Raw genomic sequence first — 26637 nt, 5'->3', positions numbered from 1 at the left:
GGAGTTATCCGAGCTAATCGGGATCCTCCTAAAACCAGGAAAAGTGTCAGTGCATCATTGCACAAGAGTCCTGGTAAAAATGGTGGCTTATTACGAAGCAATTCCATTCGGCAGATTTCACGCAAGAACTCTTCAGTGGGATCTGCTGGACAAATGGTCCGGATCGCATCTTCAGATGCATCAGCGGATAACCCTATATCCAAGGACAAGGGTGTCTCTCCTGTGGTGATTACAGAGTGCTCATCTTCTAGAGGGCCACAGATTCAGCATTCAGGATTGGATGCTGGTGACCACGGAGGCCAGCCTGAGAGGCTGGGGAGCAGTCACACAGGGAAAAAATTTCCAGGAAAGTGTGATCAAGTCTGGAGAATTCTCTCCACATAGATGGAGCTAAGAGCAAAATTATAAGGCTCTAAACTTAGCAAGACCTCTGCTTCAAGGTCAGCCGGTATTGATCCAGTGGGATAACATCACGGCAGTCGCCCACGTAAACAGAAAGGGCGACACAAGAAGCTGGAGGGCAGTGAAAAAACTGCAAGGATTTTTCGCTAGGCGGAAAATCATGTGATAGCACTGTCAGCAGTGTTCTCTCCGGGAGTGGACGACTGGGAAGCAGACTTCCTCAGCAGGCATGACCTCCACCTGGGAGAGTGGGAACTTCATAGGGAAGTTTTTCCGCATGATTGTGAGCCATTGGCAAAGACCAAAGGTGGAAATGATGGCGTCCCGCCCGAACAAAAAACGGGACAGGTATTGCGCCAGGTCATGAGACCTTCAGGCGATAGCTGTGGATGTCCTGGTAACACCGTGGGTGTATCAGTCGGTGTATGTGTTCCCTCCTCTGCTTCTCATAACCAAGGTATTGAGAATTATAAGACATAGAGGAGTATGAACTATACTCGTGACTCCGGATTGGCCAAGAGGGACTTGGTACCCGGAACTTCAAGAGATGCTCACAGAGGACTAAGGGCCTGGGGAGCTAAGAAGGGACTTGCTTCAGCAGGTACCATGTCTATTCCAAGACTTACCGCGGCTGCGTTTGACGGCATGGCGGTTGAATGCCGGATCCTGAAGGAAAAAGGCATTCCATAAGAGGTCATACCTACCCTGGTCAAAGCCAGGAAGGAGGTGACCGCACAACGTCATCACCACATGTGGTGAAAATATGTTGCGTGGGTGAGGCCAGGAAGGCCCCACGAAGAAAATTCAACTAGGTCGATTTCTACACTTCCTGAAAACAGGAGTGTTTTGAGCCTAAAATTGGGGTTCTTTAAGGTTTTAAGTTTCGGCCCTGTAGAATTTCTTCCGAAAAGAATTGACTTCAGTTCCTGAAGTCCAGATTGTCAAGGGAGTATTGCATATACACCCCTTTTTGTGCCTCTAGTGGCACCGTGGGATCTCAACATAGTGTTGGGATTCCTTAAAATCATATTGGTTTGAACCGCTCAAATCTGTGGATTTGAAATATATCACATGGAAAGTGAACATGCTGTTGACCAATATCTCACATGGACAGTGACCATGCTGTTGGTCCTGGCCTCGGCCAGGCGATTGTCAGAATGGGCGGCTTTGTCTTACAAAAGCCCATATTTAATTTTCCATTCGGACAGGGCAGAACTGGGACTCGTCTCCAGTTTTCTTCCTAAGGGGGTGTCAGGTTTTTCACCTGAAACAACCTATTATGGTGCCTGCGGCTTCTAGGGACTTGGAGGACTCCAGGTTAATAGACGTTGTCAGGACCCTAAAAATATATATATATATATATATATAGTTTAGGATGGCTGGAGTCAGAAAGTCTGACTTGCTGTTTATATTGTATGCACCCAACAAGATGGGTGCTCCTGCGTCTAAACAGACGATTGCACGTTGGATCTGTAGCACAATCCAACTTGCACATTCTGTGGCAGGCGTGCCACAGCCTAAATCTGTAAAGGCCCACTCCACTAGGAAAGTGGGCGCATCTTGGGCGGCTGCCCGAGGGGTCTCGGCATTACAACTTTGCCGAGCAGCTACGTGGTCAGGGGAGAACACGTTTGTAAAATTTTACAAATTTGATACTCTGGCTAAGGAGGACCTGGAGTTCTCTCATTCGGTGCTGCAGAGTCATCCGCACTCTCCCGCCCGTTTGGGAGCTTTGGTATAATCCCCATGGTCCTGACGGAGTCCCCAGCATCCACTAGGACGTTAGAGAAAATAAGAATTTACTTACCGATAATTCTATTTCTCGTAGTCCGTAGTGGATGCTGGGCGCCCATCCCAAGTGCGGATTGTCTGCAATGCTTGTACATAGTTATTGTTACAAAAATCGGGTTATTCTTGTTGTGAGCCATCTTTTCAGAGGCTACTTCGTTTTGTTATCATACTGTTAACTGGGTTCAGATCACAAGTGGTACGGTGTGATTGGTGTGGCTGGTATGAGTCTTACCCGGGATTCAAGATCCTTCCTTATTGTGTACGCTCGTCCGGGCACAGTACCTAACTGAGGCTTGGAGGAGGGTCATAGGGGGAGGAGCCAGTACACACCATGTGACCTAAAAGCTTTTTTAGATGTGCCCTGTCTCCTGCGGAGCCCGCTATTCCCCATGGTCCTGACGGAGTCCCCAGCATCCACTACGGACTACGAGAAATAGAATTATCGGTAAGTAAATTCTTATTTTCAAAGTCCGTTCCAGCTTCAGACTCTGCAGAGGTTGGCCTCGGGGACTTTAAATGGAACCGGTTTAAAATAAGGGGGCGAAGGAGAGAAACATGAAAGGAGTTTGGTATCCGGAGGTGGGAAGGCAATCCCAATTTGCAGACAACTGGATTCAGGACTTGTAACACAGAGTAAGGACCAATAAACTTTGGGGCGAACTTCATAGTGGGCACTCTTAACCGGAGGTTGCGGGTGGAGAGCCATACCCTGTCACCAACCTTGCATTGGGGAGCTGCTCGTCGCTTCCTATCCGCAAAGAACTTATAGCGGCCGGAGACTCTCTTGAGATTAGCATGAACTCGACTCCAAATTTGACTGAAGTGCTGAAGAGTAGAGGCTGCAGCAGGAACATCCTCCGGAGGACAAATGGGTAATTCAGGAACTTGAGGATGGAACCCATAATTAATGAAAAATGGGGACTCACCAGTCGAAGAGTGGTACAGATGATAATGGGCAAACTCGGCCCATGGCAACAGTTCCACCTAATCATCTTGCGAGGGAGAGAGATAAACACGAAGAAAAGTCTCTAAATCTTAATTGACGCGTTCAATTTGCCCGTTGGTCTGTGGATGGTAAGGGGATGAAAACTTGAGTTTTATTTGTAAGGCCGTACAGAGAGCTCTCCAGAATCTTGCAGTGAATTGTCAGAGACGATTTCCTAAGGTAAACCGTGCAGGCGGAAATGTTCTCGGATAAATAACAAAGCCAACTTGGGCGCTGATGGTAACCCGGTCAAAGGTACAAAATGTGCCATCTTAGAGAAACGGTCGATAATTACCCAGACAGTACTGTGACCCTTGGAGAGGGGCAATTCAGTGACAAAGTCCATAGAGATATGGGTACAAGGCCTCTGAGGAATGGACAGTGGGTGCAACAACCCCGCAGGAGGCAAACGAGGAATTTTGTGCTGAGCACACTGAGGACATGAGTTGACATAATCTTGAATATCCTTCTTCAAAGTGTCCCACCAGTAAGACCTTCGTAGAAACTCCCACATCTTTTGAACTCCAGGATGACCGGAAAACTTGGAAATATGAGCCCACTGCAACAACCTTGGTCGAAATTTAGCTGGCACAGACATTCTCCCAGGAGGAGGACCCAGAGCGGTGGGAGCCGCCGACATAGAAACTGGACTGAGAATCAAAGCCTTCTCAACGGAATTCTCCTCATCCGAAGCTGTTAAGGAACGGGATAAAGCATCAGCCGTGGTGTTAAAAGTCACAGCTTGGTACTTAATGACAAACGAAAACCGAGTAAAGAAGAGCGCCCATCTAGCTTGACGATTCAAGCACTGGGCTGTCTTGAGGTACAGTAAATTCTTATGATTAGTGAAAATTGTAATTAGGTGTTTAGCACCTTCCAAAAGATATCTCCAAGGCAGATTTTATTGCCAAAAGTTCTTTGTCTCCAATGGTGTAATTCTGTTCCGCAGGAGAGAATTTGCGAGAATGGAAACCACATGGATGTAACTTCCCATCTGGAGCGTACTGCGAAAGCACGGCACCTATGCCTACCGTGGAAGCATCAACCTCCAAAAACAATAGTTTTGAAAAATCTGGTTGCTGAAGTACTGGAGCGGACATAAAGGCTGCCTTTAACTGAGCGAACGCTGCTATAGCTTCGAAGGACCAATGACTTGGGTCAGAACCTTTCTTGGTTAGGGCAGTAATAGGTGCCACGATGGTAGAGAATCCCTTTATGAATTTCTGGTAGTAATTTGCAAATCCCAGAAATCGTTGTACCGCTTTCAAAGAAAGAGGCTGAGTCCAGTCCCGGATGGCAGTGAGTTTCTCTGGATCCATACGAAGCTCCGTGCCCGAAATGATGTAACCAAGAAATGGAATAGAAGAAACCTCAAAGGTACATTTGGAAATTTTGCCATAAAGATGATTCTCTCGTAATCGAAGTACCTCTTTGACCTGTATTCTGTGCTCTGTGAGATTTTTAGAAAATATCAGGATGTCATCCAAATATACCACGACACTTAGGTATAGCATATCCCGAAAGACTTCGTTAATGAATCCCTGGAAGACGGCAGGAGCGTTGCTGAGGCCAAACGGCATTACCAGGTACTCGTAATGCCCGTCCCTGGTATTGAAGGCCGTCTTCCATTCGTCTTCCTGTCGGATACATATCAAATTATAAGCTCCCCTTAAATCAAGTTTGGTGAAAACTCGGGCGCCGCGAACTCTATCAAAGAGCTCCGTAATGAGCGGCAAAGGATACTTATTCTTAATGGTGACATCATTTAGACCACGATAGTCAATACATGGTCTTAGCCCTCCGTCCTTCTTCTTCACAAAAAAGAAACCCGCCCGCGCCGGGGTGGTAGAGGTGCGGATGAATCCTTTCTGCAGATTAGACTTGATATAGTCTGACATAGCTTGGGTCTCGGGTAATGATAAGGGATAAGTGCGACCCCGAGGTGGCATTTTCCCCGGAATGAGCTCAATGGGACAGTCCCAGGGTCTATACGGTGGTAGCAGATCGGCCGCTTGCTCCGAAAACACTTCAGAAAACTCCCGATAGGCCTCCGGAATGAGCCCTTCATCTGAATTAGAAGATACACGGAGCGGATAGACCGGGGTGAGACAATTTGAATGACAAAAAGGACTCCAAGATGTTATTTGTGTCGAACTCCAGTCGACGTGAGGGTTGTGAAGTTTAAGCCAAGGAAGGCAAAGAACCAGATCGTGGGGCATCTCCCGAATCACTAGGAACTCCAGATGTTCTTGATGCAGAGCTCCCACTTGCAGTTTGATTGGTACTGTACAACTCGAAATCAGACCGTTAGAAATTTGGGTACCATTGATAGCAGTCAACGTAATAGGTCGTTCGACCGACCGTAGCTGAAAACCCAGATTCTAAGCACAGGAAAGGGAAATAAAATTTCCTGCAGCCCCTGAGTCCAGCAGAGCCTTAACGGGTTTGGCTATTGACTCGGAGAACAGAGACACGGAGAGTAAACAGTCCACTGACGGAGAAGGTTTAGAAGAAACCCCTAGCTCGACTCCTCCGGAACAAGCTAGGACTGCCCGTTTCCCGGACGAGACTTGCAAAACTTGAGAAAATGATCCGCGGCTCCACAGTAGAGGCAGAGTCTACCCTCACGACGACGCTGACGTTCCTCTGGGGACAGCCGAGATCGATTAATCTGCATGGGTTCATCAGGACTTGGAATAACCGTTTGCTTAGACGGAAAAGATCGGACCCTTGATCGATCTGACCGACTACGTTCGCCACCTCGTTCCTGCATGCGAAGATCCACCTTTACACAGAGCGAGATCAACTGTTCCAAAGAATCCGGCAAATCTCTAGTGACCAACTCGTCCTTTAGACGATCGGAGAGCCCGTTCCAAAAGGCAGCCCGAAGGGCATCATTATTCCAACGCAGTTCTGAGGCTATGGTCTGAAAATTAATCACATACTGTCCCACTGAACGAGAGCCTTGTCGGACACGAAGCAAGTCTGCAGAGGCAGCGGTCGTCCTGCCTGGCTCGTCAAAGATCCTCCGGAATGACGCAATGAAATTGGTGTAACTAGAAACCAATGGATCAGATCACTGGCGCACACAGGGGGGGTTTCCGAGTACCCGGAACCCCCCCCCCCCCTAATGAGACAAAAAAAATTGAGACGGAGACTGCATTGCCTCCATCTCAGTAAAAGCCGCGATCGCGATCGCGACCGCTGACTTGCTGCAGTTGCAGAGAGCTAGAGCTCTCTGCATAGAGAATGTCCGGGGGGAGCTGCTGGCTGCGCATGCTCAGCCACAGCAGCTCCCTCCGTCCTCACACAGTGCCGCGCGTAATTAGCTCTGCACAGTGATCTGTTTAGTGTCCAGTGCTCACAGGCAGCACCCTCTCCCTGCGCGCCTCTGCCCAGCCCGCCCTGTTGCTGCAAGGATCTGCCCGGGAGTACCTTGATCGGCGCTTGGTGGAAGGTAAATGCGCCTCTTTTTTAACATGTGCTTCAGCCTGCCATATGGACTGGTGCTCCTGCACTGCCCCAATGTAACGCTGGTACACAAGACCTGGCTGCAGCTCTCAGTCCATGCCGTGGAGAAGGAGAGATCAGGCCTTGCCCTTCTGTGGTGGGTGCTGCTTGGCTAGACATGAGCTGCGGGGCAGCGCAATGGGCACTGTGGCAGTATCCAAATCGGTGCCCTCCTTGGGTAATTAGCCCATGTACAGCAGTCAGAGAATAGGCGGCGCTCAGGAGACTCAGGACGACGGGCGCCAGCCCGAAATATATGTTGAATTAAAGTATCACTTTTAAAACTCAAGTTGATCAACTCCTGAGTGCCGCCTATTCTCTGCATGATATATATATATAGGGGATACAAGCTGCTGCTGCAGAGTGAACTGAATTGAATCTACAAACTCTATACGTCAGCTCCCAGTGACCTCAATAATATATGTGGTCACACTATGCTATACTTGAACTAGACTGTTCTCTAGTAGAATACTTTGAAGATTAACATGGTTTTTCCTGGTTTGCTATGGTTTATTAGATTGTATTGTGAATGGCGGCGCTGCCCACCATTTAATACCTTACGTCATTTATTGATGTGGACAGTGTTCCTGACCGTGGCTTTGTCCTCTTCATTACATTATGACTTTGGGGGTCATTCCGAGTTGATCGCTAGCTGCATTTGTTTGCAGCGCAGCGATCAGGCTAAAAAACTGCAGTTCTGTGCATGTGCTTGCGGCGCAATGCGCACACGCGACGTACGGGCACAACGAACAATGTAGTTTTACACAGGGTCTAGCGATGCATTTCAGTTGCACTGCTTGCCGCAGAGTGATTGACATGAAGTGGGCGTTTCTGGGTGGCAACTGACCGTTTTCAGGGAGTGTGCAGAAAAATGCAGGCGTGCCAGGAAAAACGCAGGCGTGGCTGGGCGTGTTTGTGATGTCAAATCCGGAACTGAATAGTCTGAAGTGATCGCAAGCGCTGAGTAGGTTTTGAGCTACTCTGAAACTACACAAATATTGTTTGTAGCCGCTCTGCGATACAACCGTTCGCACTTCTGCTAAGCTAAAATACACTTTCAGTGGGCGGCGGCATAGCGTTGCTCGGCTGCTAAAAACTGCTAGCGAGCGATCAACTCGGAATGACCTAATTTGTTTGGTCTGTCCACTTATTGCTGATCTACTGCTGCAGACATGTGAGGTTCTAATTTGTGTTGCTATAGTTTAGATAATTACCTATAACCATGTGGCATTTATGGGTGTATTAATTGTAATTGTACGATACACTTCTTTTTGTTACATAATGGCGCCTGATACTTTGTAGTACTTTACTTTTTACATTTGTTTTAATGCAGCAACTGACTGACACGTTCTGCTACTAGCTGATGCATGGCACTCACTAGCATTGAATTAACAATCTCTATATTTATGCTGCTTAATGACACAGGCTGAATAGTTTTTATAACAACACTGTTTTGATATGTTTAACAACTGGCAATTTGTTACTAGTTGTGCAATTCTTAGCATTACTGCCTCACAGCACTAAGATCCTGGGTTTGATTCCCACCATAGCTATAACTGTGTATATTCTTCCCATGCTTGCCTGGGTTTCCTCCGGGTACTCCGGTTTCCTCCCATAATCCAAATATATACTGGTAAATTAATGGCTCCCGACAAAAAATAATCCTAGTGTGTGCATATACTGTACATAGGCAGACCAGATGGGCCAAGTGGATCTACCTTCACTTTCTATGTTTCTCTAACGTCCTAGTGGATGCTGGGGACTCCGTAAGGACCATGGGGATAGACGGGCTCCGCAGGAGACATGGGCACTTTAAGAAAGAATTTAGGTTCTGGTGTACACTGGCTCCTCCCTCCATGCCCCTCCTCCAGACCCCAGTTTGATACTGTGCCCAGACGAGCTGGGTGCTTTTCAGTGAGCTCTCCTGAGTTTGCTGAGAGAAAGTATTTTGTTAGGTTTTTTATTTTCAGGGAGCTCTGCTGGCAACAGACTCTCTGCAGCGTAGGACTGAGGGGAGAGAAGCAGCCCTACTCTCTGAAGCTAGGTCCTGCTTCTTAGGCTACTGGACACCATTAGCTCCAGAGGGATCGTACGCAGGATCTCACCCTCGCCGTCCGATCCCAAAGCCGCGCCGCCGTCCCCCTCGCAGAGCCGGAAGACAGAAGCCGGGTGAGTATGAGAAGCAAGAAGACTTCAAATCGGCGGCAGAAGACTCCTTTCTTCACTGAGGTAACGCACAGCACTGCAGCTGTGCGCCATTGCTCCCACACACCTCACATACTCCGGTCACTGTAAGGGTGCAGGGCGCAGGGGGGGGGGGGAGGGCGCCCTGGGCAGCATTTGGAACCTCTTTTTGGCAAAAGTAAACATATATACAGTTGGGCACTGTATATATGTATGAGCCCCCTCCAAGAAAATGCATATTTAAGCGGGACAGAAGCCCGCCGTCGAGGGGGCGGGGCTTCTTCCTCAGCACTCACCAGCGCCATTTTTTCTCCACAGCTCTGGCTGAGAGGAAGCTCCCCAGGCTCTCCCCTGCAGATTCACGGTAGAAGAGGGTAAAAAGAGAGGGGGGGCACATAAATTAGGCGCAAAAACACAATATAAACAGCAGCTACTGGGTTAACATTAAGTTACTGTGTTATTCCTGGGTTATAGCTCTGGGGTGTGTGCTGGCATACTCTCTCTCTGTCTCTCCAAAGGGCCTTGTGGGGGAACTGTCTTCAAAAAGGGCATTCCCTGTGTGTGTGGTGTGTCGGTACGCTTGTGTCGACATGTCTGATGAGGAAGGCTATGTGGAAGCAGAGCGGGAGCAAATGAATGTGGTGTCTCCGCCGACGGCGCCGACACCTGATTGGATGGATATGTGGAAGGTTTTAAATGATAATGTTAATTCCTTACATAAAAGGTTAGAAAAAGCTGAAGCCTCAGGATAGTCAGGGTCCCAACCCATGCCTGATTCTATGTCGCAGAGGCCGACAGGGTCTCAGAAGCGCCCACTATCCCAAATTGTTGACACGGATACCGACATGGATTCTGACTCCAGTGTCGATTACGATGATGCAAAATTACAGCCAAAATTGGCTAAATTCATCCGTTATATGATTATAGCAATTAAGGATGTGTTGCACATCACAGAGGAAACCCCAGTCCCTGACAGGAGGGTACATATGTATGAGGAAAAGAAGCCACAGGTAACCTTTCCCCCCTCACACGAGCTAAATGAGTTATGTGAAAAGGCTTGGGAATCTCCAGATAAAAAACTTCAGATTTCCAAAAGGATTCTTATGGCGTATCCTTTCCCGCCAACGGACAGGTTACGCTGGGAATCCTCCCCTAGGGTGGGCAAAGCTTTAACATGCTTATCCAAGAAGGTAGCCCTGCCGTCACAGGATACGGCTACCCTCAAAGATGCTGCGGATAGAAAACAGGAGGGTACCCTGAAGTCCATTTATACACATTCAGGTACCTTACTAAGGCCAGCGATCGCGTCGGCCTGGGTGTGTAGTGCTGTAGCAGCGTGGACGGACACCCTGTCTGAGGAACTTGATACCTTAGACAAGGATACTATATTATTGACCCTGGGGCATATTAAAGATGCTGTCCTATATATGAGAGATGCTCAAAGAGACATTAGTCTACTGGGTTCTAGAATAAATGCTATGTCGATTTCTGCCAGAAGGGTCCTGTGGACTCGGCAATGGACAGGTGATGCCGACTCCAAAAGGCATATGGAGGTTTTACCTTACAAGGGTGAGGAATTGTTTGGGGAGGGTCTTTCGGACCTGGTCTCCACAGCTACTGCTGGAAAGTCAAATTTTTTGCCATATATTTCCTCACAGCTTAAGAAAGCACCGTATTATCAAATGCAGTCCTTTCGATCTCAGAAAAACAAGAAAGTCTGAGGTGCGTCCTTTCTTGCCAGAGGCAGGGGCAGAGGAAAGAAGCTGCACAACACAGCTAGTTCCCAAGAACAGAAGTCCTCCCCGGCCTCTACAAAATCCACCGCATGACGCTGGGGCTCCACAGGCGGAGCTAGGCCCGGTGGGGGCGCCTCTTCGAAATTTCAGCCACAAGTGGGTTCACTCGCAGCTGGATCCCTAGACAATAGATATTGTGTCTCAGGGATACAAGCTGGAATTCGAAGAGATGCCCCCTCACCGATACCTCAAATCAGCCCTGCCAGCTTCCCCCCACGAGAGGGAAATAGTGTTAACTGCAATTCACAAATTGTATCTTCAACAGGTGGTGGTGAAGGTTCCCATCCTTCAACAAGGAAGGGGTTATTATTCGACCATGTTTGTAGTCCCGAAACCGGACGGTTCAATCAGACCCATATTGAATTTAAAATCCCTGAACATGTACCTGAAAAGGTTCCAGTTCAAGATGGAATCGCTGAGAGTGGTCATCGCAAGCCTGGAAGGGGGGGATTTTATGGTGTCTCTGGACATAAAGGATGCATACCTGCATGTCCCCATTTATCCACCTCATCAGGCGTACCTCAGATTTGTGGTACAGGATTGTCATTACCAATTTCAGACGTTGCCGTTTGGTCTTTCCACGGCACCAAGAATATTTACCAAGGTAATGGCGGAAATGATGGTACTCCTGCGGAAGCAAGGGGTCACAATTATCCCATACTTGAATGATCTCCTCATAAAAGCGAGATCAAGAGAGCAGTTGCTGATCAGCGTAGCACTTTCTCTGAATGTGTTACGGCAACACGGCTGGATTCTGAATATTCCAAAGTCGCAGTTGGTTCCTACAACTCGTCTGCCTTTCCTGGGCATGATTCTAGACACAGACCAGAAAAGGGTTTATCTCCCGATAGAGAAAGCTCAGGAACTCATGACACTGGTCAGGAACCTATTAAAACCAAAACAGGTGTCTGTGCATCACTGCACTCGAGTCCTGGGAAAGATGGTGGCATCATACGAGGCCATTCCCTTCGGCAGGTTCCATGCGAGGACCTTTCAATGGGACTTACTGGACAAGTGGTCCGGTTCACATCTTCAGATGCATCGGTTAATCACCCTATCCCCCAGGGCCAGGGTGTCGCTCCTGTGGTGGCTGCAGAGTGCTCACCTTCTCGAGGGCCGCAGATTCGGCATTCAGGATTGGGTCCTGGTGACCACGGATGCAAGCCTCCGAGGTTGGGGCGCAGTCACACAGGGAAGAAATTTCCAAGGTCTGTGGTCAAGTCAGGAGGCTTGCCTTCACATCAACATCCTGGAACCAAGGGCCATATACAACGCCCTACATCAAGCGGAGACCCTGCTTTGCGACCAACCGGTTCTGATTCAGTCAGACAACATCACCGCAGTGGCTCATGTAAACCGACAAGGCGGCACAAGGAGCAGGGTGGCGATGGCGGAAGCCACCAGAATTCTTCGCTGGGCGGAAATTCACGTAAGCGCACTGTCAGCAGTGTTCATCCCGGGAGTGGACAACTGGGAAGCAAACTTCCTCAGCAGACACGACCTCCACCCGCGAGAGTGGGGACTTCATCAGGAAGTCTTCGCACAGATAACAAGTCGGTGGGAACTGCCAAAGGTGGACATGATGGCATCCCGCCTCAACAAAAAGCTACAGAGGTATTGCGCCAGGTCAAGAGACCCTCAGGCGGTAGCTGTGGACGCCCTGGTGACACCGTGGGTGTTCCAGTCGGTCTATGTGTTTCCTCCTCTTCCTTTCATACCCAAGGTGCTGAGGATAATAAGAAAAAAAGGAGTGAGAACAATCCTCATTGTTCCAGATTGGCCAGGAAGGACTTGGTATCCAGATCTGCAAGAAATGCTCACAGAGGACCCGTGGCCTCTTCCTCTAAGACAGGACCTGTTGCAACTTACCGCGGCTGCGTTTGACGGCATGGCGGTTGAACGCCGGATCCTAGCAGAGAAAGGCATTCCGGATGAGGTCATTCCTACGCTGATAAAGGCTAGGAAGGACGTGACAGCTCAACATTATCACCGTATATGGCGAAAATATGTTTCTTTGTGTGAGGCCAGAAATGCTCCTACGGAGGAATTCCAGCTGGGCCGTTTCCTTCACTTCCTACAGTCCGGAGTGAATTTGGGCCTAAAATTGGGTTCCATTAAGGTCCAGATTTCGGCCCTATCCATTTTCTTTCAAAAAGAGCTGGCTTCTCTACCTGAAGTTCAGACGTTTGTAAAGGGAGTGCTGCATATTCAGCCTCCTTTTGTGCCTCCAGTGGCACCTTGGGATCTTAACGTGGTGTTAAGTTTCCTGAAATCCCACTGGTTTGAACCACTTAAAACGGTGGAGTTGAAATATCTCACCTGGAAGGTGGTCATGCTATTAGCCTTGGCTTCGGCAAGGCGTGTGTCAGAGTTGGCGGCTTTGTCACATAAAAGCCCTTATCTGGTTTTCCATGTGGATAGAGCAGAATTGCGAACCCGTCCACAATTTCTGCCGAAAGTGGTTTCATCTTTTCATATAAACCAACCTATTGTGTTGCCTGTGGCTACTCGTGACTTGGAGGATTCCGAGTTGCTTGATGTGGTCAATGCTTTGAAGGTTTATGTAGCCAGAATGGCTAGGGTCAGGAAAACAGAGTCGTTGTTTATCCTGTATGCATCCAACAAGCTGGGTGCTCCTGCTTCAAAGCAAACTATTGCTCGCTGGATCTGTAACACGATTCAGCAGGCTCATTTTGCGGCGGGATTGCCGCTGCCAAAATCAGTTAAGGCCCATTCTACTAGAAAGGTGGGCTCTTCTTGGGCGGCTGCCCGAGGGGTCTCGGCATTACAACTTTGCCGAGCGGCTACTTGGTCAGGTTCAAACACTTTTGCAAAGTTCTACAACTTTGATACCCTGGCTGAGGAGGACCTTGTATTTGCTCAATCGGTGCTGCAGAGTCATCTGCACTCTCCGGCCCGTTTGGGAGCTTTGGTATAATCCCCATGGTCCTTACGGAGTCCCCAGCATCCACTAGGACGTTAGAGGAAATAAGATTTTACTTACCGGTAAATCTATTTCTCGTAGTCCGTAGTGGATGCTGGGCGCCCGTCCCAAGTGCGGACTTCTTCTGCAATGCTTGTATATAGTTATTGCTTCAATAAGGGTTATGTTATGGTTGCATCAGGGGTTGACCTGATGTTCTGTTATTTGTCATACTGTTGACTGGTTGTTATAAACTCATGTTATACGGTGTGATTGGTGTGACTGGTATGAGTCTTGCCCTGGATTACCAAAATCTTTTCCTTGTACTGTCAGCTCTTCTGGGCACAGTTTCTCTAGCTGGGGTCTGGAGGAGGGGCATGGAGGGAGGAGCCAGTGTACACCAGAACCTAAATTCTTTCTTAAAGTGCCTATGTCTCCTGCGGAGCCCGTCTATCCCCATGGTCCTTACGGAGTCCCCAGCATCCACTACGGACTACGAGAAATAGATTTACTGGTAAGTAAAATCTTATTTCTGTGACACAAATTGTCAGTAATCATTACTTATTATTAGATTATGCTTGGTATATTTTGATAGTGATGTGCCATTTTCCACCTATCTTTTTGGCACTTATATAAATTAGTATTTACCCTAGCTTGTACACACTTCAGTTATTTTGCTTGTTATATATTACTTGATGTTTACATATGACAACCAATGGTTTTCAAAGCGATGAAGCAGTCTAAGGCTAATATTACAATCAATTTAGCAACTGACTGCTCATATTTCACAACAAATGTTATATGTTTTCAGTCATCATCTTATGAGTGCTCATCCCTTCCTATGTAAAGGCAACCTTAAATGGTCAAGTGAAAATATTATATATATATATATATATATATACTACACACACACACACACACACACACACACACACACACACACACACACACACACACACACACACACACCACAGAGGAAACCCCCCTGACTAAATCCTGCGTTTGCCACAGTGAAAGGGGAGGGCGGTGCACTTTCTGTGCAATATGTGGCTAGTACATTAAGGGGTTACTGCTGGTAATAGTACTACATATATATTTAATGTACAGTACAGTGATTTTGTGTTTAAGTAAGGGAACTGATAGCTTTTAGTAAGATTGATAGTAACAGCAGCAATGAAAACGAATGGACCTGTCACCAATAATTAACATTTTGTTACCTAATAATAAAAGCCAAGGCTATTATTTTTGGTGCCAGGGATATTACCATTTATGCCTGTCTTCCAGTTCTTACCACTTTCACTGCATATTAATGGTTTGCATTTATAATACTAAAAAGTTTGAAAATACCATTTGCTTTACAATCCTATTGTATTGTTTTACTTTACTTTAAAAAAATAAAAAAATAAAATGTATAATGGTAGCCCTTCTCAGCATCACTTCAGTGCAGGAAAATCTAACTCCTTTAATCTCTATCTTTATCCATTTCTGCTTCTTGATGGAGTCCTGTAATTGTACCTATTGCTGTCAGTGCAGAGAAAAATATATGTTCTGCTTCTGAGAACGCACTGATCTCTCCGAAGTGATCCCTGGAAGATAATAAGTGAGGACACTGAAGGGGTGATAATCTCTCTGGAAATAGAAGGGGCCTTAACTTGCAGTACTGTGGATAAGTGAGGACACAGAGACAGGCCGGAATGGCGAGTCCAGAGCATTATCTTCATCAGGTCTCTGCCAAGTAAAAAAAAAGTACTGAATACAAGTCATTGAACATTTTGTGCACTTAGAAACCTCATGGGTTTATCTGTCTGGACGTAACTGTTCTATACAGTGAATATCTGTTTAGTTATGCCTGGAGTCTTTTGTATAATTAGCGATGTAAAGGGTCATTAACAGAAGAGACCTGTCACATCTCTTCCGCAGTCAGCTCTATGGGAAGCCACTCTATTTGTGCTATCATTGCATATAAATCATTTGCAGAAACTAAAGAAAAGATGACCAAGATATATAAAGACATAAAAACTATAGGGGAATGTATCATTTATTGCAATTACTGTACCTTTTGATAAGGGGTTAAAATGTGCCGGTAAGGGGTTATACTGCATTCCATAACATGTATTCGAAGATGTAACGTGTTCCACCTCTGCCAGCCCGCCTTGCCCAGTTATTACAGCTTCCTGATAGAAGGAGAGGCTATTGATTGTGCGCTGAGCCGCTGTGCATGGGTGGTGATATACAGAGAATGCCTCCCTTAGTACTGCCTCCCCCAGTCCCCTATCTGGACATTGGCAGTGATGAGATGATGCAGTGACGTGATTGTCATGCGTCTATCTGCGCTGTTGCGGGAAGTTAAGCTGCCGATATCCTTGAAGGAGTGAAAGAGGACCCATGCAGGGATGTCAGTGACAGCTTACTAAGGGTGGTCTTCAGTATGCCGTCGGCCGGGATCCCGGGGACCAGCATACCGGCGCCGGGGATCCCGGCCGCCGGCATGCCGACACATTCTCCATCTTGTGGTTCCACGGCCCTCCCGGAGGAAGAATAAATAGCTCATTAGCGCTCGCCCAGCTGTCGGTATGCTGACCCCCGGGATCCCAGCTGCCGGCCACTCATAGTACACCCCTTACAAGTAGTGGAGTAGAACTGAGAGCAGAATGGCAAGAGAGATGTAAGGAAGTGTTGAATGAGGGGGAGCCACATAAGGAGAGAAGGGCTGCATGAGGGGGAAGTCACATGAGGAAAGATGAGCCGCATTATGGGAGATAAGCTGCATTAGCGGGGAGCCACATGAGGGCAGATGAGCTGCATTAGGGGAGCCACATGATGTGAGAGCAGCTGCATTAGGAGGGAGCCACATGAGGGAACATGAGCTGTATTGGGGGGCACCTGAGGGGAGAGGAGCTGCGTGAGGGTGAAGCTGCATGAGAGGGGGAGCCTCATGTGAGGGGGTGCTAAATTAGGGTGAGCCCCATGAGAGGAGATGAGCTGCATTAGGGAGAGTCACATGAGGGGAAAGGAGCTTCATTAGGGGGAGCCGCATTATGGGAAGCCACATGTGGGGAGATGAGCTGCCTGAGACTGGGAGCCACATGAGGAAAGATAAGTCACATTATAGCAGCGGACCACATGAGGGAAGAGGAGTTGCGTTAGGGGCAGCCACATGAGGGGAAAGGAGATTCATTAAGGGGTGCTACATTATGGGGAGCCACATGAGGGGCGATGAGCTGGATTAGGGGAAATGAGCTGCATTAGGGGGAAGCAACATGAGAGGAGATGAGCTGAATTTGTGGTAGCTGCATGAGGAGAGAGGAGCTGCATTAGGGGGGACCCACAAGAGGGAGAGGGGCTGCATGAGGGGGAAGCCATATGTGAGCGGGAGCTACATTAGGGTGGAGCCGCATGAGAGGGGGAGACACATTATAGGGAGCTACATGAGAGGGGGAGCTGCATTAGGGAGTGCCACATGAGGGGAGATGAGCTGCATTAGTGGGAGCCACATAAGAGGAGAGGAGCTGCATTTGGGGGAGCTAAATGATGGGAGAAGAGCTGAATTGGGGGAGATGACCTGCATTAGGGGGAAGCCACGTGAGGAGAGAGGAGCTGCATTAGGGCAGAGCCACATGAGAGGAGATGAGCTGCATTAGGGCGGAGCCACGAGGGGAGATGAGATGCATGAGAGTAGGAGCCACATGAGGGGAAATGAGCCGCATGCGAGGGGGAGCCGCATGAGGGGAGAAGAGCTGCATGAGAGGGGGAACTGCTTTAGGGGGAGCCATATGAGGGGAGATGAGCTGCATTAGGGTGGAGACACATGAGGGGAAATGAGCTGCATGAGAGGGGGAGCTGCATTTGGGGGAGCCACATGAGGGGAGCCACATGAGGGGAGATGAGCTGTATGAGAGAGGGAGCCACATGAGAGGAGATGAGCCGTATGAGGGTAGAGGAGCTGCATGAGAGGGTGAGGTGCTTAGGGGGAACCCTATGAGGGGAGATGAGTTTCATGACTGGAGATAAGCTGTGCAAGGGAGAGCTGTGTAAGAGGGGAAAGCTGTGTGAATGTCAGGTAGGAGAACTGTGTGAGGGAAGAGCTGCGTGAAGGTTAAAAAGTTTTTCAGAAGAGCTGCATGAGAAATAAGATGTGTCAGGTGGGGAGAGCTATGTAAGAGCTGAATGAGAGTAGGGTATACAGTTAAGTTGCCGGCAGTCGGGATCCCGGCGGTAGGATCCCAACACTGGGATCCCGACCGCTCACAATGCAGACAGCCGGATTCCCGGCTAACGGCTATTCCCACTTGTGTGTGTCTACAACACTCATAGAGCTGTGTCATGGGATAGAGCTGCATGAGGGAAAGCTGTTTCAGGGGATGAGCTGTATGAGGGACAGCTGTGTTAGGAGGCAGGGCTATGTGAGGGGATAAGATGTGAGGGAATAGCTGTGTTGGGGCAGAGCTGTGGAAGGGGATGTGATGTGAGGTTATAGGTGTGTTAGGGGGGCAGAGCTACGTGAGGGGAGAAGATGTGAGGGAATAGATGTATTAGAGATAAGATGTGAAGGAATTGCTGTGTTGGGGGGTAAAGCTGTGTGAGGGATAAGATGTGTGAGAGAAGAGCTGTGTAATGGGATAGAGCTGTATGAGTTAAAGCTGTGTCATGGGGAAGAGCTGCATGTCAGGTCAGGCTGTGATGAAATATCTGGCGAATGGACTTGAGTGGAAGTGGCAGAGACCACTGATGGGAGAAGACGTGGGGGTAGATGTTTCTTCTCATGGACACCAAGGGTAGAATGAATCATGAACGGTGACAAGTGGACACTTGATAACTGTGGCTTGAAGACATTAACTGAGAACTTGATTAACTGTGGCTTGAAGATAATAACTGTGAAGACAGGGAACAGTGGCGTAAGTTTGTCTCAGTTGCCCATAGGCAAGTTAAATATTGGTGCCCCCCACCTATATTTAGATAAGTGTGTGTGTGTGTGTGTGTGTGTGTGTGTGTGTGTGTGTGTGTGTGTGTGTGTGTGTGTGTGTAGAGTTCTGGAAAAAAAAATTATATACTGTATGTAAGTGTAACCTGGTTAATATCTATAAATAGTTTAGTGATAAAATTACAATAGTTATTCATAATATTATAAAACGTTGGGAGAAAATATATATGTATTTGGGTGTGCATATGTTTATATATGTATATATATATATATATATATATAAACTGTGTAATGGAAATTCTATAATAAATATATGTGGGTCATGTAATATATGTATTAACCTAATTATATATATATCTGTATAACTGAATTGTGAGGGGATAAGTATCTGTCCTTTATTTGTTAAATTGCACATATGTAGTCCGATTAATATGGGGTATGTTTAGCCTTGTAGATTGTCATGAGGTGGTGATTGAGGGATAGTATTTAGGGGATTAGCGATAGCCTGCAGGGTAGCCTAGGATCAGTGGCTGAGGTCTTTAGACGGTCCGCGCGCCTCTGGAGTGATAGCCTGCAGGGCGGGAAAAGCAGGTCCTCGAGCAGGGGGAAGCATAGCTGATCGCGAGCCTAGGGAAGGGGAGTTGATTGGCGGCGGTTATAGTACAGCGCGCGGCTCCGGCGGGAAGGGAGCCGCACGAGCTGGATATCTGGGGAGGATAAATAGAGCTCCCCGCCGGCGGTTAGTCAGACTGCAGTTCCCCTGGCTAGTGTGTGTGTTCAGTTCTCCTGCGGGCCGCTAACAGAGCTGTATGCTGTGAACATGCAGCGGCGCCGCAGGGACTGAGTAGCGCTACCCACGCCAGGCAATACCTTTGGAAGAGAGAGTGAGGGCAGTGCTGGAGAGATGCCGCCAGCGACCGCATGTTGCTCCAATAGACTGTGGTTCCGCCGGGTCTAGCTGTGCCCGTGGTATAGGAGCAGGGGAGGAAGGAGGCTGAGTCGCTGGGACCGTCCAGGCTGGGCGGAGCTAAAGGTGTCTTCAGCCTATTACTAGGCGCAACCAACCTCCATTGATCATCTCTGGGGAGGAGTCGGGGGAGCGTCATCTAGCCAGAGCAGCTGCCTCTCTACGATAAGTGTAAGTGAACTAACACTACACTGCCCCCTGCAGTATATACACACTGTGCATCATAAACTATAGCTGACACTCTGCGTTAATTAAGTGTCATAGTGGAGAGACTAATCCTCATTAACATAATCCGACCATAGTTTGCATTAGAGACAACGAAGAGTAACTGAGGGGAATAATTGACTGAACTATCAGTCCGGCAGCTAATATAGCTAACAACAATTCGTAGCCTGGCTAACAAAGTGAGTGACTTACATATAGCCTCAGGACTACATTTAATGGGTATTATAACATTGAAATACCTACAAGAAAGAGAGGACTGGCATATATATGGAAAGGATTTAATTGACAGTGATATATATATATATTATTACTAAAAAACTGCTAACTGAAAACAACTGTAACAATATATTTGTCGGACTAGTGTTAATCCATAACACTGAAGTAATTTGCTGGATTACTAAGAAAGTCTCCCCTTTGGAACTTACATATTTTATTCATTTCAGTCCAGTTAATAGGATAAATCTGGGGGTAGATACTGCTATATTATCTTCTGCAAGGATTAATGACAGCATTACTTGTGACTATAAGCAGTGAGAAACAGAAGGCATTGTTACATATAATTCAGTGAGAGAACAGTATCTGTGGCCCAAAGAGAAACACTAGTATCAAAATACAGTGACTGAGAGAAACTAAAGCTACAGTGTTACATGGACGAATATATACATCCTTAAGCAGGAGACTACAGCCATATTCTAGGCACAGTTCTGCTAATTACACCTACGACATTGGAATACAATTTCACTGGAGATCATCAGTAAAGGCTTAAATACTTCCTATTTCATATACATCCAAGAATAGACTACCACTGTCAGATTATACAATCCATAGATATGTATGTTATTTTTGGTGTTTGTAAGGGCCCCAACTGTGCACATCAGCTTAATAGAGTACCCGGGTAACTCATTTTGAATTTTAAAACAACTGGAGTTTTTTGTAATTGCATGCAAAATAATAAGTGTAACAAGAGTAGAAAAAAAGATATATAGATGTATAAATATATATATATATATATATAGTGCATGTATTAGTGTTTCTTTGTTCCCAACAAATACAAAGAGTCATGCAGAAGTGGTATAGTATGATGTCATGATTAAATTACATTACTCACCGTTATTTGTGGTTTGACGTGGATCCTGGAACTCTGTAAAAGAAAAAAAGATACCATATAAAAGGTAATAATAACTTGATTAGAACAGACTCACTTATACACTGCAGGTGAGAGGCTTACCCAGGCAAGCCTTAGAATTTAGCTTGGGTGGAGGCACATACTTAGTAAGTACTCCTAAGTGGGAGGACAGGGGTTACATTTGGAGGCACCGCGTGAGATCATTTTGTAAGAATACTCAGGGGTAAGAGAAGCACAGTAGCCAGAATGCCACAATATACCAGCAGTGAAATGTTTGACTGGTGTATAAGGAAGGGAGTAACTCCTGAAAGGAGTTTTGTATTGATGGGGGATCTCACAGACACCACTGATGGTACAATTATGACAGAGATGTTGTTTCTCTTTGGAGTGAAGCAACCAAGGATTGTTGATAAACAGTTTAGGGAAAGTGGAGAGATGTGTGCTGTATTAATAACTACAAGTCATGATTTAGAGTCTGAATTACTTCCCAAAGTGGTGGCTGTGAGATCTAACCCAGAACGCCGGTGGACAATTATATGGCCTGAAAAGGATAGCAGTGAAAGGGCTGCTGAACCCTTAACTGTGGGTGACATGTCTTCTCCGGCTAGTGGAGATCCCTCCACGGCGGTGGGAGAGGGTAGTCAAACACAGGGTATGGAGGCAAAATTAGGTAACCAGTTAGAGGTTATAGCTGATAAAGTAGTACATCAATTGGAAAGGTGGCACTATGAGGGTAGTTACAGGCGATTGAGGCTTTTTTCAGGAATAATTCCTGTACCTACTGGTGAGGAACCTTATGAGGCCTGGAGGGAGGCAGCTATACAGCAGTCTGAGGAGTGGCATTGCCCTGATCATATAAAGAAACAAAGGATAGTAGAGAGTTTACGGGGACCCGCTATGGGAATTATTCAAGCTACTAGAAAAAGTAATCCTGGGGCTGCTGTGGCTGACTACTTTCAGGCCTTAGAATACACATATGGGACATTGGAGGACGTAGGTGATTTAGTGGCCAGATTCCATCATACTTATCAGGAGATAGGAGAAAAGTTATCACAGTATGTGTATAGACTTGATAAATTAATCCATAAGATCGTAGATAAAGGAGGGTTAGCTCCCACTGAAGTGGATAGTAGCCGCTTGAAACAATTAATTAGGGGAGCGTTAACAACTGACCCTGTAGCTCAGCGGTTGCGTTGTACAACTTTATTATTAGGAAGTCCCACACTTAATGATTTAATTAAGGAAATTACCCAGGAAGAAGCGTTAATTGCTAATAGGGAAAAGACTCATACCAAAGCTGTCAAAGTGGTGGTACCCTCCCCTGAGGCCCAAGGGTCACGGGAGGACAAGTTAGTTACTTTGGTAGTGGAACAAAATAAGAAAATCGACCAGCTTATTTTGGCACTAAATAAAAGGGTGGAACTGTCCAGCAGTACTTCCAGTAATTCTAATAGGGGATTTAACAGTGGTAGGGGAAATTTTAGGAGAGGTGGAAATTTTATAAGCAGAGGGTGTTTCCGCTGTGGACAGTTAGGACATAGAGCAATAGAATGTTCTCTAGATTGGGGAATGAATGAAGTAGGAACTAATGGTCAGTCAAATAATTCTCTTCATCAGGGAAACGATGGTGGGAGATTGGCGGGCCCCTCGCCATCTCCCAGAAATTAGATGTAGATTCAATGGGGAGTACCCAGTGGAGTAGTTCTATCCCAGATGGTATGATAGGACCCGCTCCACGTGTGGTTGTTAAATTAAATGGACATCCCTGTCCTGTTTTGTTGGACAGTGGGTCCCAGGTGTCCATTATATTTGAGCATTGGTATAGACATTATCTTTCTGATGTCCCTATCATGCCCCTGGAAGGACTGGTAATTTGGGGATTAAGTGACCAAAAATACCCATATTTAGGTTATGTGGTGGTCAACATAGAGTTTCCGGAAGGATTTATGGGTGTGTCGGAGCCATTACCTCTAATTGCTTTGGTATGCCCAGAATCACCAGGTGATAAAACTGTAATGCCTGTGATCATCGGGACTAATGCTCATTTATTTAGGGTCCTCAGTGATTGGTGTTTAACAATGTGTAGGGAAGGAACTGATATTACAATAGCTACTTGCCAGGAAAGAGACAGGGTCGGGGAGTTTGAGCACAGAGATTCCTCTCTTGCTCAGGGCCTGTCCATAGAAGACTTACATCCATGCTTCCAGGGGAGTGACATTGGGTTGGCAGAACAAAATATTTTAAGTGAGGAATTGCTGAAACGAAAGCATGTCTTCTCTCTTGGGGAATGGGATTTGGGAAAAGCAAGAGGTGTGGAGCACTGTATAAAGCTGACTGATGAGACTCCTTTCAGGGAGAGGTCACGCAGACTTGCTCCTGCAGATTTCGATGATGTCCGACAGCATCTTCAGACTCTCTTGGAAACCGAGGTTATTCAACACTCTGAAAGTCCATATGCCTCTCCTATTGTAGTGGCTCGTAAAAAAATGGCCAAATTAGAATGTGTATTGATTATCGAACACTTAACCAACGCACTGTGCCTGATCAGTACACTGTGCCTAGGATAGAGGAGGCATTGGATTGTTTGCAAGGGAGTCAGTGGTTCACAGTATTGGATCTACGGAGTGGGTATTACCAAATACCTATGAGTCATCAGGATAGAGAGAAGACTGCTTTTATTTGCCCTTTAGGTTTCTTTGAATTTTTAAAGATGCCGCAGGGAATCAAGGGTGCCCCGGCAACCTTTCAGAGGACCATGGAGCAGACGGTGGGTGATATGAATTATCGTGAGGTATTAGTTTATCTTGATGATATTATTGTTTTTGGGTCCTCTTTGCAGGAACATAACCATCGTCTGCTCCGGGTACTTGATAGGTTATTGAAGAAAGGTTTTAAACTTTCTTTGGACAAATGCAAGTTCTGCCTGCCCTCTGTTACCTACTTGGGACATGTAGTAAGTCGACAGGGCATTTCTACTGATCCCACTAAAGTTGAAGCAGTTAATGGGTGGATTAGACCTACAAAATTAAAGGAGCTAAGATCATTCCTCGGGTTTTGTGGGTACTATCGTCGGTTTGTTCCCTATTATTCTGTAATATGTCGCCCTCTCACTGATTTGACCAAGGGGTATCCTCCTGTTGGTAAAACCTCAACGACCAAATCAACTAAAAAGGAGAGATATTTTAAACCATCTGAAGAATTTGGGGATAGATGGACTCAGGAGTGTGAAGAGGCTTTCCTCAAGTTAAAATGGAGTCTCACCAATGCCCCTGTATTGGCCTATGTAGATCCCACTCTGCCTTATACGTTACATGTGGATGCGTCCTTTGATGGTCTAGGGGCCGTGTTGTACCAAACTCATGAAGGAAAGTTACAACCTATATCTTATATCAGCCGGGGATTGTCCAATAGTGAGAGGAGATATCCTGTACACAAATTGGAGTTCCTTGCCCTTAAATGGGCTGTGGCGGATAGATTTCATGAGTACTTGTATGGGGCAAATTTTGAGGTGTTCACTGACAATAACCCCCTGACCTATGTGCTTACCACCGCCAAATTAGATGCCACAGGGCACAGGTGGTTAGCCGCTTTGTCTATCTATGATTTCAAGATTAAATATCGCCCCGGCATCAATAATATAGATGCAGATTCTTTGTCTAGATTATCAAGAATTGAGAGTGAATTAGAAAGATCTGAGTGGATTGAAGTTCCGGCAACCACCATCAAGGGATTGTGTTTTAACATCTCATGTGTAATGGCAGAAAGTGGGGAATGTATTAGTGCACTGGGAGCCTCTGACAAGGCTTTACCTCTGGCCTATTGTTGGTTAAGCCAAATAGAATTAGGGGACTTGCCACACATAGGTCCAGGAAAGATCCGCAGGGATCAACGGAATGATCCCGATATCTCCATTGTCATACTCTGTCTTGAGTCTGGTTGTGCTAAACGTGATGTAAGTTCTCCCACTCATGCATCCAAGTTATTGATGCGGCAAATAAAGCAATTAATTCTAAGAAATGGAATACTGTACCGTAAGTCGGTCACTTCCAATGGGAAGTTCAAATTACAATTAGTTACTCCACCATGTTATAGGGAAACTATTTTGAAAGCATTACATGATCAGCACGGCCATCTTGGGATAGACAAGACAAAGGGACTGATAACTGACCGGTTCTACTGGCCCGTGATGGAGCAGGATATTGAAAACTACTGTAAGACCTGTGGTAGCTGTATTTTGAGAAAGACTCTTCCCACTAAATCTGCTTCTCTTGTCAATCTTCAGAGCAATGGTCCCATGGATCTAGTATGCATTGATTATTTATCATTGGAAACATCACCTGGAAAAGAATGTAACATACTTGTAGTAACGGATCACTTAACTCGTTATGCCCAAGCTTATGTTACTTCTGATCAGAGAGCTGTTACAGTGGCCAAAACTCTATGGGAACGGTTCTTTGTTCACTATGGTTTACCAGCCCGATTGCATTCCGACCAGGGGCGGGATTTTGAGGGAAAAATCATTCGGGAGCTCTGTCTGTGCTGTGGGATTAAGAAATCCCGGACTACCCCTTACCATCCACAGGGTAATCCGCAGCCAGAGCGATTCAACCGCACCTTGCTTGATATGATGGGCACCTTGGGCCCCATGGGCCAAACACAGTGGAGTAGACGGATATGTCACTTAGTGCATGCCTATAATTGCACTAAGAATGAATCCACTGGGTACTCCCCATATGAATTAATGTTTGGGCGGGAAGCCCGACTGCCCATAGATGTCTCATTAGGACTTCCCTCCCGGGATGCAGATGGACAAACTCATTCTCAATATATAATGAAATTGCGGAAAGAGCTAAAAAATGCATATAATATAGCTCAAGAAGCTTCCAGAAAATCGGGTGCTAAAAATAAGATTAAGTATGACTTACGTGTGAAGGAAAATGTATTAAGGATAGGAGATAGGGTGCTGGTACAACAATTGGGAATTCCTAGACGACGGAAATTAGCCTATCGGTGGAGGCCTGATCCATATGTGGTAATAGATCAATTACCCAACATACCCGTTTATAAACTACGGCCAGAGTCCGGGGGGGGAGCAATTCTCACATACCACCGACAGCATCTTTTGCCTATCTCACAAAATCTTCGTCTTCCTGAGGTTGTGGAGGCAACAACCCTGAACCAATCTAATGGGGAAAATAGTCGACAAATGAGATCCACAAATAAACAAAAACAAGTAGAAGGAAGCCCTGGTGAATATAATGATGAGATTCATTACACTAATGAGGGTGGGGGATATTTTTATTATGATAATAATAAGTTAAGTAATGTCTCCCCGCATAACACATATGATACACACCAGGTTTTAGACGACAGTCCTTTGGAAAAAGAATATGTATTGCCCACCTGTAATAATACAGGGAAAGGTATAGAGTTAGAAATGGAACTGGTATCAGAAAGTGAGTCGAATGATTCAGTAGGTATTCCAATGGGTGATCTGTACGATGAGCCAGTACCTCTAGATGAAGGTGAGGAGACAGGGGGTAGGTATAGGATATCCAGGGAACGAAGACCTCCTTTAATATTAACCTATCCGGAATTAGGTAAACCTGCATATGTACCTCAAGTAATTCACCCAAGTATAGTACTTACCTGGCCCTACTTTGGGTATTTAAAGGAAGGAAATATTTGGTGATCTGATTAATGGGAATGGATAAATATACAGATCACCAGGGGGAGAGTGTAACCTGGTTAATATCTATAAATAGTTTAGTGATAAAATTACAATAGTTATTCATAATATTATAAAA

Source organism: Pseudophryne corroboree, chromosome 6 (genome assembly GCF_028390025.1).
Source record: "Pseudophryne corroboree isolate aPseCor3 chromosome 6, aPseCor3.hap2, whole genome shotgun sequence".
In the NCBI taxonomy this organism is placed as follows: Eukaryota; Metazoa; Chordata; class Amphibia; order Anura; family Myobatrachidae; genus Pseudophryne; species Pseudophryne corroboree.
Note: the sequence above shows the minus strand (reverse complement) of the source record.